Here is a 13,285-nt window from a genome sequence, read left to right as displayed (position 1 = left end):
TTTTTCCCCTCCCTTCTCCCAGGGCCCCGCCCCCTGGCCTGCTGGCTCCTCCCCCTTTGTTTGTTCCATGAGCATTTATGGGGCACCTGCCAGGTACCTGGTGCTGCCGCGTACCTGGTGCTGCCGCGCACCTGAGGACACCAGCCCCTCACTGACCTGTTCCCCATGCCCCCCGGCCAGGGCTGGGGGTCTTCAGCTGTGGAGCGGCTTTGGTTTTCGGTGGAGAATCCCACCCAAGAGAGCCGCCACCAGGAGGGAGACCGAGGCCAGAGGCTGGGCTTCCTGGATACACGACAGGGAGGGGCGAGGTTCTCAGGCCCAGCCTCCCTCCTGACTGTACGCCCTGTCCCCAGGCGTCTCCCGTGACCTGGGGGCCACATCTCCTCCCTGGGAGCTCCAGGAAGAAAAATGCCCTCAGAGAAGAGGTCCCCCAGAGCCCCAGAGCACACAACTGACCAAACACGCCCCGTGTCCACCCATCTGACTCTCAGAAGCCATTCCGTGACAGGCGCTATGATTCTTACTCTCCAGGTAGGGAAGGCAAAGCTCAGAGAGGTCTAGTGACACCCCCACAGCCACACAGCCAGGAACCCAGATCTGCCCCCCTGTCTGGGCCTCTAGACCACAAAGCCCCATCCTCCCCAGCACACTCTCCCTCCCCCATGCCTCAGGGCACTTGGAGGCCACCTGGCTGGGAGCAGGGAGGAGGACCTGTCACTCACACCCCTGTGGGCACTCAGAAAATGCCTGTTGGCAGGTGGATCTTTTTCATCAGAACAAAATGGTAGCAGGTAAAATAAGAAGCGGATGAGACACACCCAGGTGCTAATGTTCCAGTGAAGAAGTCAAGGAATGAATTTCCTTTTTCTTTTCTGTGATCATCTATATTTTCTACTTGGAGCTCAGAGGTCTGGGGAGGGGTGGTCTGGGGCGGCTGTGGTTGGCAGTGCAGGCTCCTGGTAGAGGTGGCCCTTCAGGGGACAAAGAATAGTGGCTCTGGATGCCTCCCCAGGTCTGGGATCAGGGTCAGAGGACACCATTCTCAGCATCTTGGAATATAGGTAAACTAGAAGGGGGAGACAGTGGCTTTGGGGACAAGTGGTCAGGGATGAGGACTGTGAGGGATCAGGCAGCCCTGGGGACCCAGCTGCCTATGAACCTAGAGTATTCCCTGGGGCAAACCATTGCTCCTCTGAGCCTCAGTTTCCCCATCTGTGAAATGGGGCCCTGGAGGGCTGTTAGGACTCCATGAGACCCCCTATGCAGAGCAGCCCAGCAGAGCCCAGCAGGCCTACGTGCCCAGACGATGCCAGCTTGGGTGGTCATTCTTTCCATCCAGTCCCCGGAGGTCTCCGGGGTCTCTGCTGTCAGGTCAGAGTCTGAAGTCCTGGGGGCGCGGTGTTTGGGGCAGGGTCATACCCCGCTACCCCGCCACACCCAGTGCCACTTCCAGGCTGGCCGTGCCCGTGCAGAAGGCGCGGGACTGCGATGGTCCAAGAGACTTGGGTTGCGTCAGTCCCCGTGCGTGGGTTCTCACACCTTCCAGGGCCAGGGCCTCCTCTCCCCGTCTTCCCGCCAGCCCCGCCCGGCTGGGACCGTAGAAGCAGGAGGACCAGCAGAGTTCTCCTTCTCACTCTCCACCTGAGTCAGCGCCACAGCCACGGAGGTGACTCAAAGGGGACAGAGCCCCGGGCCACACCCCACCCATGGTGGCAAGGGAGCTCGCCCCAGGGCCAGGTTTCCCAGGGTCTCCCTGCCCACCTGAGCCTCTCAGGCTCCCAGGAAAAGGAGGCCCGGGGCTGGAAGGATGGAGGAGGGGAAGAAAGAGTGAGGGACCGGGCACCCGCCGCGGCCTCGCGTGCCTGGCCAGGACCTGGCAGGGAATCAGAGGGTCCGGGAGATACTCTGGCAGGTTCCAAAGTCAGGTGGAACCTGGGGTCTCCCCACTGGGGCCCCAGCCATGAGCTCGGGCTCAGAGAGGCGAGGGATGGGGGGCCGCCTCCTTCACTTCTGCTCTGTCCCTCCCTGTCCGGCAAGCACATGTGAAGTGCTCGCCCTGTGCCAAGCCGGGGACTGGCTCCAGGGCTCCAGATGAATCAGGCCTGCTCCCCGGGGGCTCGGCCTGTGGGAGGAGACAGACACAGAGACAAATAATTAAAGACATGAATGAAGCCTTTGAGATAAAAATACACCCGCGGTGGATACAGAGGCTCCGAGATGATAAACTCAGTGTTTTTTGTGACCGGAACCAGGACAGAAGGGGCGCTCACAACTGGGCAGTGGAGATGGGGCTATGTAACCCCGAGGGACGCTGGAGGCTCTGTCCCTGATGGCCCCGATTGCCCTTCGGTCACCACCCTCTGTAAAACAGTGACGGGCGGAGGCTCTGCCGAGCTGCAGGAAGGGGTTCCCTGGGCGCCCAGCCTAGACCTTGACCTGCAGCCAACTTCGTCACCACCTCCAGCAAGTGTCTCCTCTGAGCCTCTGTTTCCTCATCTGCCAAATGGGCGTGCGCATCGGAAGATGATGACAACTGCTGATACCGGCTGGTGTCCCCAGGGGCCTTGCACCCAGATCTCTGCAGGCCTCACCTGGCCGCCTTAGCACCCGCCCTGGGAGGTACGTACTATTAACAGAAGAAACCGCTCGTCCAGAGGAGGAAGGCCGGTCGGTGGTTGGTAAGTAGAAAAGAAATATTTAAAGCAGGAAGTCTCACGCTATGTGAAATAGGCATTTTATTGAACATAAACACAGCTTATTGGATGTTATTGGAAAGTCACGCGTGCGCTTCTATTAAATGATCTCTTGGCTCAGGCCCAAGGCCGCCCCGGTGACCAGGGCCTCCGGCGGAAGTCCTGCCCTGTTTTTCTTGCATTAAACAAACCAAAGCAGTGGCGTGTACGGTTCCCGTTTGGTTCCTGCAGGGTGAGTAACACCTTAGAGAGGCTCGCGAGACGACCCGAGTTCCAGCCCTCACCCCCAGATTTTCAAGAACTCCCCTGGTTTCAGCCCTTACCTGATTCAGCATGAATTTCAGTTGGGTTGAGTGATTTGTTTGTTCTCTGGTTTTGTGATCCAGGACTGGGGCTGGAACCCAGGGCCAACGCTCTGCCACTGGGCTACTTCCCCACACTGGAGCAGTGTAACTACACAGGTGTCCCTTATCCATGGTGGGGCGTCCCCACGGGATGCCGGAACCCCAGACAACACCTAACCCAACAGACACCGCGTTTTCCCCCTAGGCCCCACGGCCTCGCCACAAGCCTCAGAACTCGACGCATCCTTCTGTGCCTCGGGTCCCAGCCTCCGAATCACTGCCTTTGCACCTTGGGGACATTAGTGAGTAGAGGAAGGGTCCTTGGACACAGGCGCTGTGGTACTGAGGTGGCCACCGAGAACCACATGTGTCCAGCCTGGAGACACTGGACAAAGGGATGATTCATGTCCCGGGCAGGATGGAGCAGCACCGTGAGGTGTAAAAACCGTCCCCAGAAAGGTGCGCAACGGAAAACTCACCGATTGTTTCTGGAATTTTCCATCTAATACTTTCAGACCACAGTTTACCCAGAGTAACTGAAACCATGAAAAGTGAGATGAAGGACAAGGAAGGCCGGCTCCGTTGTCACCCCTACCCCGCCCCCTGTCTCGCTCACGTCTGATCCTGAACTTTTTATTTCTTTTCTTTTTTTTTGACACCCCACCTTTCCTTGGGGACCTTCCTAAGGCCCCTTTTCAGTTTTCAGAGACACAGCAGCTCTTTCCTGGTCTCATTCTCGTCCTGGGTTCAGCAGTGACCACCAGTGGCCCGGGCCTGCAGGAGCAGGGGCTCCGGGCAGTGACCTTCATACCTGCAGGAACCTTCTCCACCTGCCTTCCCCAGGCTCATCGGGAGCCACTGAACCAAGGTCCAGGACAGGCTTCTACTATTCCATCCCCACTTGACAGGTAAGGACACCGAGGTACGTGACGTCACTTCCCTGAAGCCCCCACTCTTGGCAGAGCTAGAACAGGGCCCCTGAGGCCCCTGTGGCCCCTGCGGCCCCTGCGGCCCCTGCTCCTTACCCCTGCTCTCTGCTGCCCCCTGCCTTTGTGTCCTGGGGTCCCTGAGCCTTCCGGCTTCCCTGCTGGAAGGACCAGAGTGGGGGACATTTACACATGGTCAGCACCACCACTGGGCCAGAAGGAAATGACGGCCACTGCACTCAGCCTGCCCCCCACCCCAGGTCAGTGTCCCCAAGCCCAGGCCTGGCACTCCACAGGTGCTTCTGAGTGTGATGCAGCTGGACAGGAACCGTCGATCTGCCCCTTTGTCCCCACAAGTGTCCCCAGAACCTGCTCCGGGGCAGGTGCAGCTGTCCCTGGGATGTGGTGGACGCCACCCTTTCCTCACAGTGCTGGGTTCTGGTGGGACCATCCCAGCCCCGCAGTTCCAGGCTGGCTCTGGCCCACACTTCCTCGGATGGGTGCCCGGGACGCCGTGGGTGGGGGATGTGGATTTTGGAGTCAGAAACCTCTGAATTCCAGCTCTGCCCCTCACTGGCTGTGGGACCTGGTCCGGTGGAGGCCCTGCTCCAGGCCCTGGGGACTGACCCCTCGGGGCTGAGACAGACACCGGCAGGGGGGCTCGGCTGTGGACAGGGACAGGGACAGGGCAGGTAGCTGCGAGCAGCTTCCGACGGTTGGTGTCTGTGGAGAGCGAGGTGGTGAGCGAGGGAAACGAAAAGAGGCCAGACGCCACGCAGGCCGCAGCACGCAAGGGCCGCCCAGCCCAGCCGCCTCCCAGGCCCAGAAAGGGGAAGACGGCCCAGACCGGGAAGTGGTCGCCTCTGATGACCACCTCGCGGCGACCGCGCCAGCCCGAGCAGGAAGTGGTCGCCCTTCCCAGCGGCAGGCCCGGCCGAGCTCACACTTGGGAAACTGCCGCCGAAAGTCCCCGCTCCCGGGCCGCTTGGGAGCAGCCTCGGATTCTTAGAAACCAGCTCCGGCCAGGCCCTGGCTTCGTGGCCGGGGGCCGCAGACCCCCACCCGACTCTGCCATTTCCTGGCCCTGAAACTCTGACCCCGGGCCTCCCCGTCTGGACCTGTTCCTCCTCTTTAAAGGGGTGATAATCCCCCACCTGCCACCACAGAGGATAGTGAAGACAGAAAGTCCTAAAAAGGTCAGAGCTGGAAAGTCCCCAAGGGCCTGTGACGAGGAGGATGCAGGTGGACAGGGTAGGAGACAGGTCCCATGCCAGGTCCCATGCCAGGGCCATCTGAGGTGGGGGGAGACCTACAGAGGGGGCAGGGCCCACCTCAGCTCCACCCCAGCCACAGGACCTTGGTCAAGTCAACCCGCCTTTGGCGCCTTTTCCTGTGACGAGAAAACAGGCCTTGTCTCCCCGGCCCCTGGGGACCCCGCCTGGGACGATGCCCATAGAGATGTTCTGCAAACTGTCATGCGCCATGCACACAAAGGCTGCTCCGTGGGGCGGGGCTGGAACCCGGATCTTGTGGGTGTGTGTCCTTTGCTGCCCCCCACCCTGGGTTCACTGTCTGGGGGGTTTTGGGGACCTGGAGAAGCTGCCCCTGGGAGGACTTCTCTTAGTCCCCACCTCCCTGACTTGGGTGAGAGGGCACAAATCTCTTTGCCTGATTCCACTGAGTCACTGGAGCCCGTGATCCTGGAGGGGCCAGGTGTGAAGATCTCATCTCGTCCACACCCGCAGTCAGACAGGCCACTGCCACCGACACCCAGCCCCTCACTCACGGCTTCCGCCAGCCCAAACCCACCTTCCTTGTAGGCCAGGGGGCCTCCTAGGGTCCCAAGACCAGCAGCACCCATGACGTGGCCAGGTCGGGGCAAGGCTGGACTGACCGAGTCCTGGAGTCCTAACCATCCCACCATCACCACCATGCGCACTGTCACCACCACATCTCCATCACCACTGCCACCACCACCCACCACCTCCTCCGTCACCATCACCCCACCACCCACCACCTTCACCACCCCAGCCATTACCCCCACCATGAGTGTCCCCACCACTGTCACCCCCAGCGGCAGCGGCACAGGGCCTGTCTCACAGGCTGGGTCAGCCACCCCACTTCCACCGTAACCCTAAGCACCTCTGCCCTTGCTGGTGAGAGTTGGGAGGCCCCAGTGAGGCCCCCCCAGAACCTGTGGGTGACCCCCAGGGTGACTGAAGACCAACCTCTGTGAGATGGCTGGGGACATTCAGAAATAAAAATGCCAATTGCCAAATGAACTCAACTGACCCGACCCTCAAATAAGAGCCCTGGGAGGGAGGCAGGACAGGAGGAGTGGCCACAGTGCTCCTTCCATCTTCCGTGGATATCCCGGATTGTTATGTTAGCTGACAGCTGTCCAGCGGCTGACTGGGCTCATCTAAGTACGAGCTCAGCCCTGCAGGACCCTGTGGGGAAGGTCATGTTATCATCCCTGTTTCACAGTTGGGGAAACGAAGAGGCAGAAGAAGTAAAGTCACCTGCCCCAGGTCACCTAGTGAACGGTAAGGCCAGGGTTTGAACGCGGGTATCCCAGACCACAGTGCAAGCTCCGACCACTGCACTACCCTGTCACGTTGGAGGAACGCGGGCCAGGCCAAGGAAAATCCTCGGCGCCCAGTCCTGCCAGGGCCTGCGTGCCATCGCCCTGAGGCATGGGCCGTATGATCAAGGGCTGAGTCCTCAGGTCCCACCACGAGGCCTGGCACACAGTAGGGACTCACTGTTGCCTGAGTGAGTGAATTAACACGGGCCTTCAAACCCTTCCCCCAGCTCCTCCTTCTTCCCCACCAACCGCACAGAAGGCCGTCACTGAAACTGTGGTGTTACCATCAACCGACAGAGAGCAGCGTGGATAAGAGGGTTAGACCTTCCTCCAGCAGCCAGGAAGAAGGAGTCAGGAGGAAAAGGAGGCAGTACTTTGTGGCAGGCATGGATGCAGCCATCAACTCAAGACTTAGGACAAAGCCTGATGGGACATGCCGTGGCTGATGCTCGCTCTTCATTGGCTGAGGTAACTGAGATCTTGAGGGAAGAGTATCCTTGCCCAAGATCTCACCAAGTGAACGGTGGAACCAGGCTTGGAGGCCAGACCTCCTGGGCCTTTCCCTGGTGAAAGTGAGGAATGACTGACAGATTCCCAGACAGACCAGGCCTCTCCTGTCTGCCGGAACAACCCAAGTTAGCAGTCACTAGCCAGGGGCAACCCCGCCCCCCTCTTTGCACATAGCCAGGCCGCCCCCTGGTGGCCATGACTGGCAGCATCCAGAACCAGTCACGGGCTTGCCCATCGTCAGCCATAAGATGCATGGCTCTCCACCTTATTGGCCTAGGCTGTTTGGAAGACGCTGGGCCAAGGGCTCCAGGTTCCAGTTCTTCAGGGACTCACAGCCCACAAGGAGGCCAGGTGACCTGAGGACAGAGCAGACCTGCTCAGCTGAGTCCCAGCAGCTATAGCCAAGCGCACCCAGGGCTGCGGATGCTTCGTCCCTCCAGGCTCCACCGTCCTGTGGGGTGAGTACTTGGGTTCCCCACTGATGGCTGCTCAACTGAGCCCACTGGAGCTCCAAGAGGGGGTGTGACATGGCCGAGGAGCTCACACTGGCTGAGTTCAAGTGGAGGGCTTGGTCCGCCAGCCATGCCACACTCACGGCCACCCCTGAGTGCAGCTGGCTCAGACTGGAGTGGCTCTGCAGGCTCCTGGCAGGTGGGGCTCTGCGGCTTCAGAGACAGGACCGTCTCCTTCCAGTTACTTCACCCACGAAGGACCACAAGCACTACAGTTCCCTTCTCTAGGCACTGCGGCTTGCACTCGTGGATCGTTGATTTCACTCACTTAATACACACTCGCGGAGCGTCGCCTGCGCCCTCACGTGCTGGGCAGTGGGTTCCAACAGTGAGCAAAACAGACAAAAAACCTCCTGCCCTCACGAAGCTTATATTCTGGAAGAGTCGGCAAGACAATGAGCACAAATAAAGAAGATATGCCCTGCACCAGGTGGCGACAACCTCTGGGCAGAACAAAGGTACAGAGGAAGGGTGCAGAAAGGGGTGGAGCTAAACGGTGGTCAGAAAGGTCCCCCTGAGGTGACATGAGAGCAGAAAGCCAAAACAGGGCTGAGCCGTGCAGTGTCTGGGGACAGCTTTCCAGGCAGAGGGGACGGGGTGCAAAGGCCCGAGGCCACCATCTCTCGGTTCATCTCAAGAAACCTTGAGTCATAAACCGCTGGGTTTGCATTTTGTTGCTGTGATCAAAAGACCCACCAGGAACTCACTTAGCAGAGCAAAAGTTCATTTGACCTCACCTTTCAGGGGTTTGGCCCTTAGTTGTCTGACCCCATTGCTCCATGGGCCCAAGGAGAGGCAGAGCTTCGAGGTGGAACGTGTGGGGGAGTTCCGCCCCATGCGTGGTGGGCAGGAAGGGTCTGCAGGGAAGGTGCCCGTCTAGGCCACAGCCCCAGTGACCCGCCTCCTCCTGCCATGTCCCACCTGCCTCGTCATCACCTGATCGGTCCATTCAGACGAGGACATCGGATCGTTCTACCTTGGTCTTCTGCCTCCTGCACCAGGGCCATTTAGAGTGGTTTAAGATGATCCAGATTCTACAGGGTGCCCTCTATGGCACCCCTAGGGATTAGGGATGCCCAAACCCTGAGGTGGCATATGGATTCCAGAAGGGCTGGTCCCTCAGGGAAGGGAACCAAATCCAACCCAAATGCATGCAGCCTCCTCACTGTCTGACCCTGTGTCCCCCTTTGGGGGGTGAAGGGGCTCTCCTACTCTGAGAGGGTTGTGCCTTATGCAGACCAGAGCGGGGAAATGGCCACGGAACACCACTGAGTGATCGTAGGCTGACCAGCCAGCCACTGCCCAGGAATCAGAGGTCAGCCTGTGGCCAAGGTCAGCAGCCAGCCTTGAGTCTGAGGTTTGTGGTCAGACCAGGAATCAGCTGGAATCAAGAGTCAAATCTGTAGCCAGATCGAGAGTCCGCACATGGTTCAGTTCAGGGATCAGCCTGAGAAACAGCAGTCACTGCTCAGACGGGGACTTCATGCATCACCGGGGTCATAGGTCAGGCGGGCCAAGGTCAGGGCTACTCCTGGCCAAGGGGAAGGGTATGTGTCTGTGGAATGAAGCCTCCCAGCCCAGCTGCACCAGCCCAAAGTCTGACGGCCACACCAGGCGGGAAATAGAAGGGGAAAAGCAGTCACAGATCCCAAGTCTGGACCTGGAGTGTCCCCTGAAGGCCACGTGTCCCAGCTGGTGGTGAGCTGGGGGGTGCCGAAATCTTCCAGAGGTGGGGCCTCGTAGGAGGAAGCTGGGTCCCTGGGGGTGTGCCTTCCCAGGGAGCACCAAGACCCCAGCCCCCTCCCATCTCTCATTGTTTGTGAATAGCTTCGATCTGCCATGGGCCTCCGCCATGAATGTGCTGGGCTGCCCCGGGGCCCAAAGCCACAGGCCCAAGTGACCAGGAACTAAAAGCTCTGAAACCATGAGCCAAAGAAACTTTCCCCCCTCTAAGTCGATGTCCGCAGGTATGTTGTCACAGTGACGGAGAGCTGACACGGACACGCTGAGCCGCTTCAAGATCCAGTCAGACCAACTCCATTGGGCTTCAAGGCCTGGGGATCCACCGTCATTTGCAGCTCTGAGCTCCATATACACAGTGACAATGACGATGACAAAAACAGCTTTGCATTGGACCTCACACTATATAAAAAAGACGAACCGGAGCAAATTATATGGACCTAAACAAGCTTGATTGTAAGGGAACAAGCCCCCCCCCCCCCCGGAGTCCATGATCATCTGATGTGTGAAAATCCAGAGAAGACAAAGCTGTGGGGACAGAAAGCAGATCAGTGGCTGCTAATGTCCAGGGAGCAGGAGGAGGACACGGTCATCTCCAAAGTGTTGGGAGCGCACGTCTTTTGAGGGTGATGGAAGGGTTCTATGTCCCTACTGTAGACTGGCTCGCAACTGGAATCGTTTTCAAAATATCTCCAAGTGTGCGCTCGAAAGGGAGGCCTTGGTGTATGCAGACTGTGTGCTGGTAAAGGTGATTTTGGAAGTGTCCTCTACTCCTGGCGTAGGAGGAGAAGGGAGGGAAGGGAGGGGGGAGAGGCGTGGGCAGGAAGTGGGGAGAAGAGGAGGGAAGGGCCTGGCCTGGTGGACCCACATCCCAGGTTGCACCTGTCGTCCCCGGGCCCAGCAGACACAGGCTCAGGGCACTGGGTCCCTGGACAGGCCTCCTGGACCACTTCGGAAGGCATGTCCCGTCCGGGCCTTCTAGGCCAGAGAAGCGGTCAGAACGAGGGGGTTTCCGTCCTGGGTCTCGGGTCGAGCAGCGGTGTCCCCTCGGCAGGATCTTCCTCCTCCAGGACTCAGTTTCTTCTCGAGCAGGAGCTTTGGTCTCCAGGGCAGCAGACCAAGGGCGGAGCACACCCAGCTCGCCCGACAGCGGGCAGAATCAGCGTCCGCCCCTGTCGTCTCACCCCGAGCCCCCGCTGTGTAACCAACGCGTTAACTGCCTGGTGCCGGGCTCCAGGGGCCCCGCTGGGCCTCCACTGGCAGGGACAGGCCTCAGGGACAGATCCACGCCAGCTCGGTGATTCTGCTTCTTCCCAAAGAGCCGCCCTGCCGGCTCCAGAACAGTCCTCAGTGGGCTCTTGTCTCTGTCCGGGAGCCCAAACAGCTTAGGCCCGGAGCCAGAGGGCCTGGAGTTCAGGGCCCACCTCTGCCGTGTCCTGGCCGGGTGCCCTGGGACAGCTGGTGGCCCACTCCCACTTCCCCACCTGCAAAGCAGGGAGAATGGTCTCACCCACCTCCTAGAACTGTGAACCTTAAATACTGACCCTGGGTGAAGTGCTCCCAGCACAGCGTGGGCCAGAATGCTGGCCATTGTCACCGCTGACCACGGGACTCACTGGCCTTGTGCTTCCACAGGCCGGCCCTGGCCAGCCCAACATAGGGCTGAGCAGAGACCGGCCATTCTCCTGGAAGTCCGAGCTGGCATCCCCCGCGGGCAGCCTCAGCCTCTGTGGCTGGACACTAAGCCTTATCAGGGCCCGGGAAGGTCAGGGTGGTGGAGGCCGTGGGCTGCGGGCCTGTGTGCTGTGGTCAGTCCTGGGGAAGGAGCCAGGGTCTGAAGCCACACTCCCCAGCCCTAGCATTGACCTCTGCCCACCAGAAAACCCTGGAGAACAGGGGGACGGGCAGCAGACAAGGCCCAGCTACCCAGCAACCGCAGGGACCAATCCTCTGCCAAAGCCCCACACTTGATCCCACCCACCACACACAGTCCCCTGATGGCTTCCTTGCCGCAGTCTGGCTGGGCACACAATCACGAGCCACCACACAGCTTGTAGATTCAAACAGCAACTCTTTATTCCCGAACTCACACCAGCCGTCTACAAACACGTTCTGGGGAAATCCACGTTCTCTGCCCAAATCCACGTTCTCTGCCCAAATCCACCTCCACTGGGCTTCTGTCTCCCAAAATATACTGTCTGAATCCCGTGAGAACTCAAGGGGAACTCAGGCAGCAGGATACGCCCTATTCCCAGCAGGAATAATCTTAAACCTTAAACCTGGAACCTAAACCGGGAACGCCCTAATCCGCCTTGGTCCTTGAGCAAGGTCACCTACATTCAATGTCACTGCAACATGGGGTACGCTGGCAAGGAAATTGTCATACCTACTTGGCTAATGGCTCCCAGCACTTCCTGGCTCCTGAGTCATGGGGACAGCAGAGGGGCAGCTGCGGGTCTCCAGATGTGAAGATCAAGCACAGAGAGTCAGCTCTGCCCCCTTCACCTTCAGCATCGCCAAGTCCCCGGGCGCCAGAGCCCTCCCCATTGCATGTGTGTCTCCATCGCCATGTGCTGCCCTCTACCAAAGTCCCTGTCCTCAAGGTGTCACAGCCCTGGGAGCTAAGTGTCCCCTTTACCCCTCCCCGTTGTCCTACAAGTCCTGGCCCCTCCTCAGAGGTGAGCCTGACCAGAGCTGCGAGTTGACTCCTCCCCCCACCTGACATCGACTTCTACGGGTAGGATTTGTTTGACGTGAGGACGGGTCAGGGGCTGGGGACGTAGCTCCGTGGTAGAGCACTTGCCCAGCACGTGGAGGCCCTGGGCTTGTTCTTGCAGACAGAAAAGGGCCATCCCATACCTGCTGTTCTCTGACTCACCATTTTCTCCTTCTTCTTTTCTTTTTAGAGCGTAGATCTTTCCACATTAGTATACAGATCTGTCATAATTATCAGCCACTGCAGATTGTTTACAGAAAACACATCAGAAAAGGGCAATCACCTGCACTCTCAAAGATTTTTTTTTCTTACTTACGTAAATTAAGAAGTAAAAGCTCCAAATATGGTGTCTGTCTCTTGCATCTTTTCCTAAGATTGTGGAGGACGCTGTGGAGAGGCTGTGCTCACTCAAACACACACGCTGGTCTTGCAAGGTGGCACCCTGCTCTTCACCCTGTTCTGAGTTGACTTTTCTTTTCGTCTCTCTCTCTTAGTGAGTCTGGACTTTATTCAGCTACTGAATAATTACTCCATCCTCTGGACGTACCATGACGTAGCCACCATTCCCCTTCGGATGGACACCTCAGTTAGTTCCAGGCCTTTGCTGTTATGGAAATGGGTACCTTCCCTCTGTGTCTTTGCACCCCTTTCTGAGTTCTAAAGTCCTGGGGGCTGGGCACAGGTTTAATGGTGGGATGTAAGGCCCCACCCAGCGCCTCCTCCAAACTGCTGTGAAGCCTGCTAGGAACTCAGCAAGCAAGTGCCAGCATTAAAACAAACAGTGAGCCCCCCAATCCACCTCCCCCCATGATCACTCACCCTGGGCACCTGCGGGGAGGCAGGAAGCAGCTTCCCAGCTGTCCCCCAGCACCTCTGGCCCCTCCAGCAGCTACAGAGCAAATGGGCACGAGGGGGCTGGAGGCGCTGGAGGCCCTCACAGGTTCAGAGGCCAGCCCGGAGGAGGGGACTCGTGGATTCCTTTCCACACGGGCGGGGCTGCCAGCCTGGTCTCTGGGGCCTGAACAGCCACTCGGCCGCTCCCGCTGCCAAAACAAAGTGAACCCGCAGCGCTCTGGAATCCGAGCAGGACCGCGGGTCCCACTACGGATCCTCTTCATGGGTGTGACTCCTGTGGCCCAGGCCAGCTACAAGCCAGCCACAGAGAAATAAAGGAATCTTGTCATTCACAGCCACATGAATGAGCCTGGGGGGCACTATGTCCAGTGAAGTAAGTCGGACCCAGGAAGGCCAATACGG

The 13,285-nt window shown here is 58.9% G+C and overlaps 2 long non-coding RNA genes across 4 annotated transcripts; both read left to right on the top strand.

The window, feature by feature from the left end:
- On the top strand, positions 1–10,077 carry LOC125620467. Of its 3 annotated transcripts, none has more exons than XR_007352161.1 (3): positions 12–6,509; positions 6,778–7,018; positions 7,338–10,077. It is a non-coding gene; the product is annotated as an uncharacterized LOC125620467 (long non-coding RNA). The 3 variants fall into 3 exon arrangements; XR_007352160.1 differs by having other exon boundaries at positions 12–7,018; positions 7,338–7,518; positions 7,754–10,077; XR_007352159.1 differs by having other exon boundaries at positions 1–7,018.
- A 1,651-nt stretch (positions 10,078–11,728) lies between these two features.
- LOC125610401 lies at positions 11,729–12,370 on the top strand. The gene is made up of 2 exons (XR_007340424.1): positions 11,729–12,049; positions 12,219–12,370. It is a non-coding gene; the product is annotated as an uncharacterized LOC125610401 (long non-coding RNA).
- The last annotated feature ends 915 nt before the right edge of the window (positions 12,371–13,285 follow it).

The sequence above is a fragment of the Marmota marmota genome, unplaced genomic scaffold (assembly GCF_001458135.2).
Source record: "Marmota marmota marmota unplaced genomic scaffold, marMar, whole genome shotgun sequence".
Classification (NCBI taxonomy): domain Eukaryota; kingdom Metazoa; phylum Chordata; class Mammalia; order Rodentia; family Sciuridae; genus Marmota; species Marmota marmota.
Note: the sequence above shows the minus strand (reverse complement) of the source record. Positions and strands in the feature narration are given on the sequence as shown.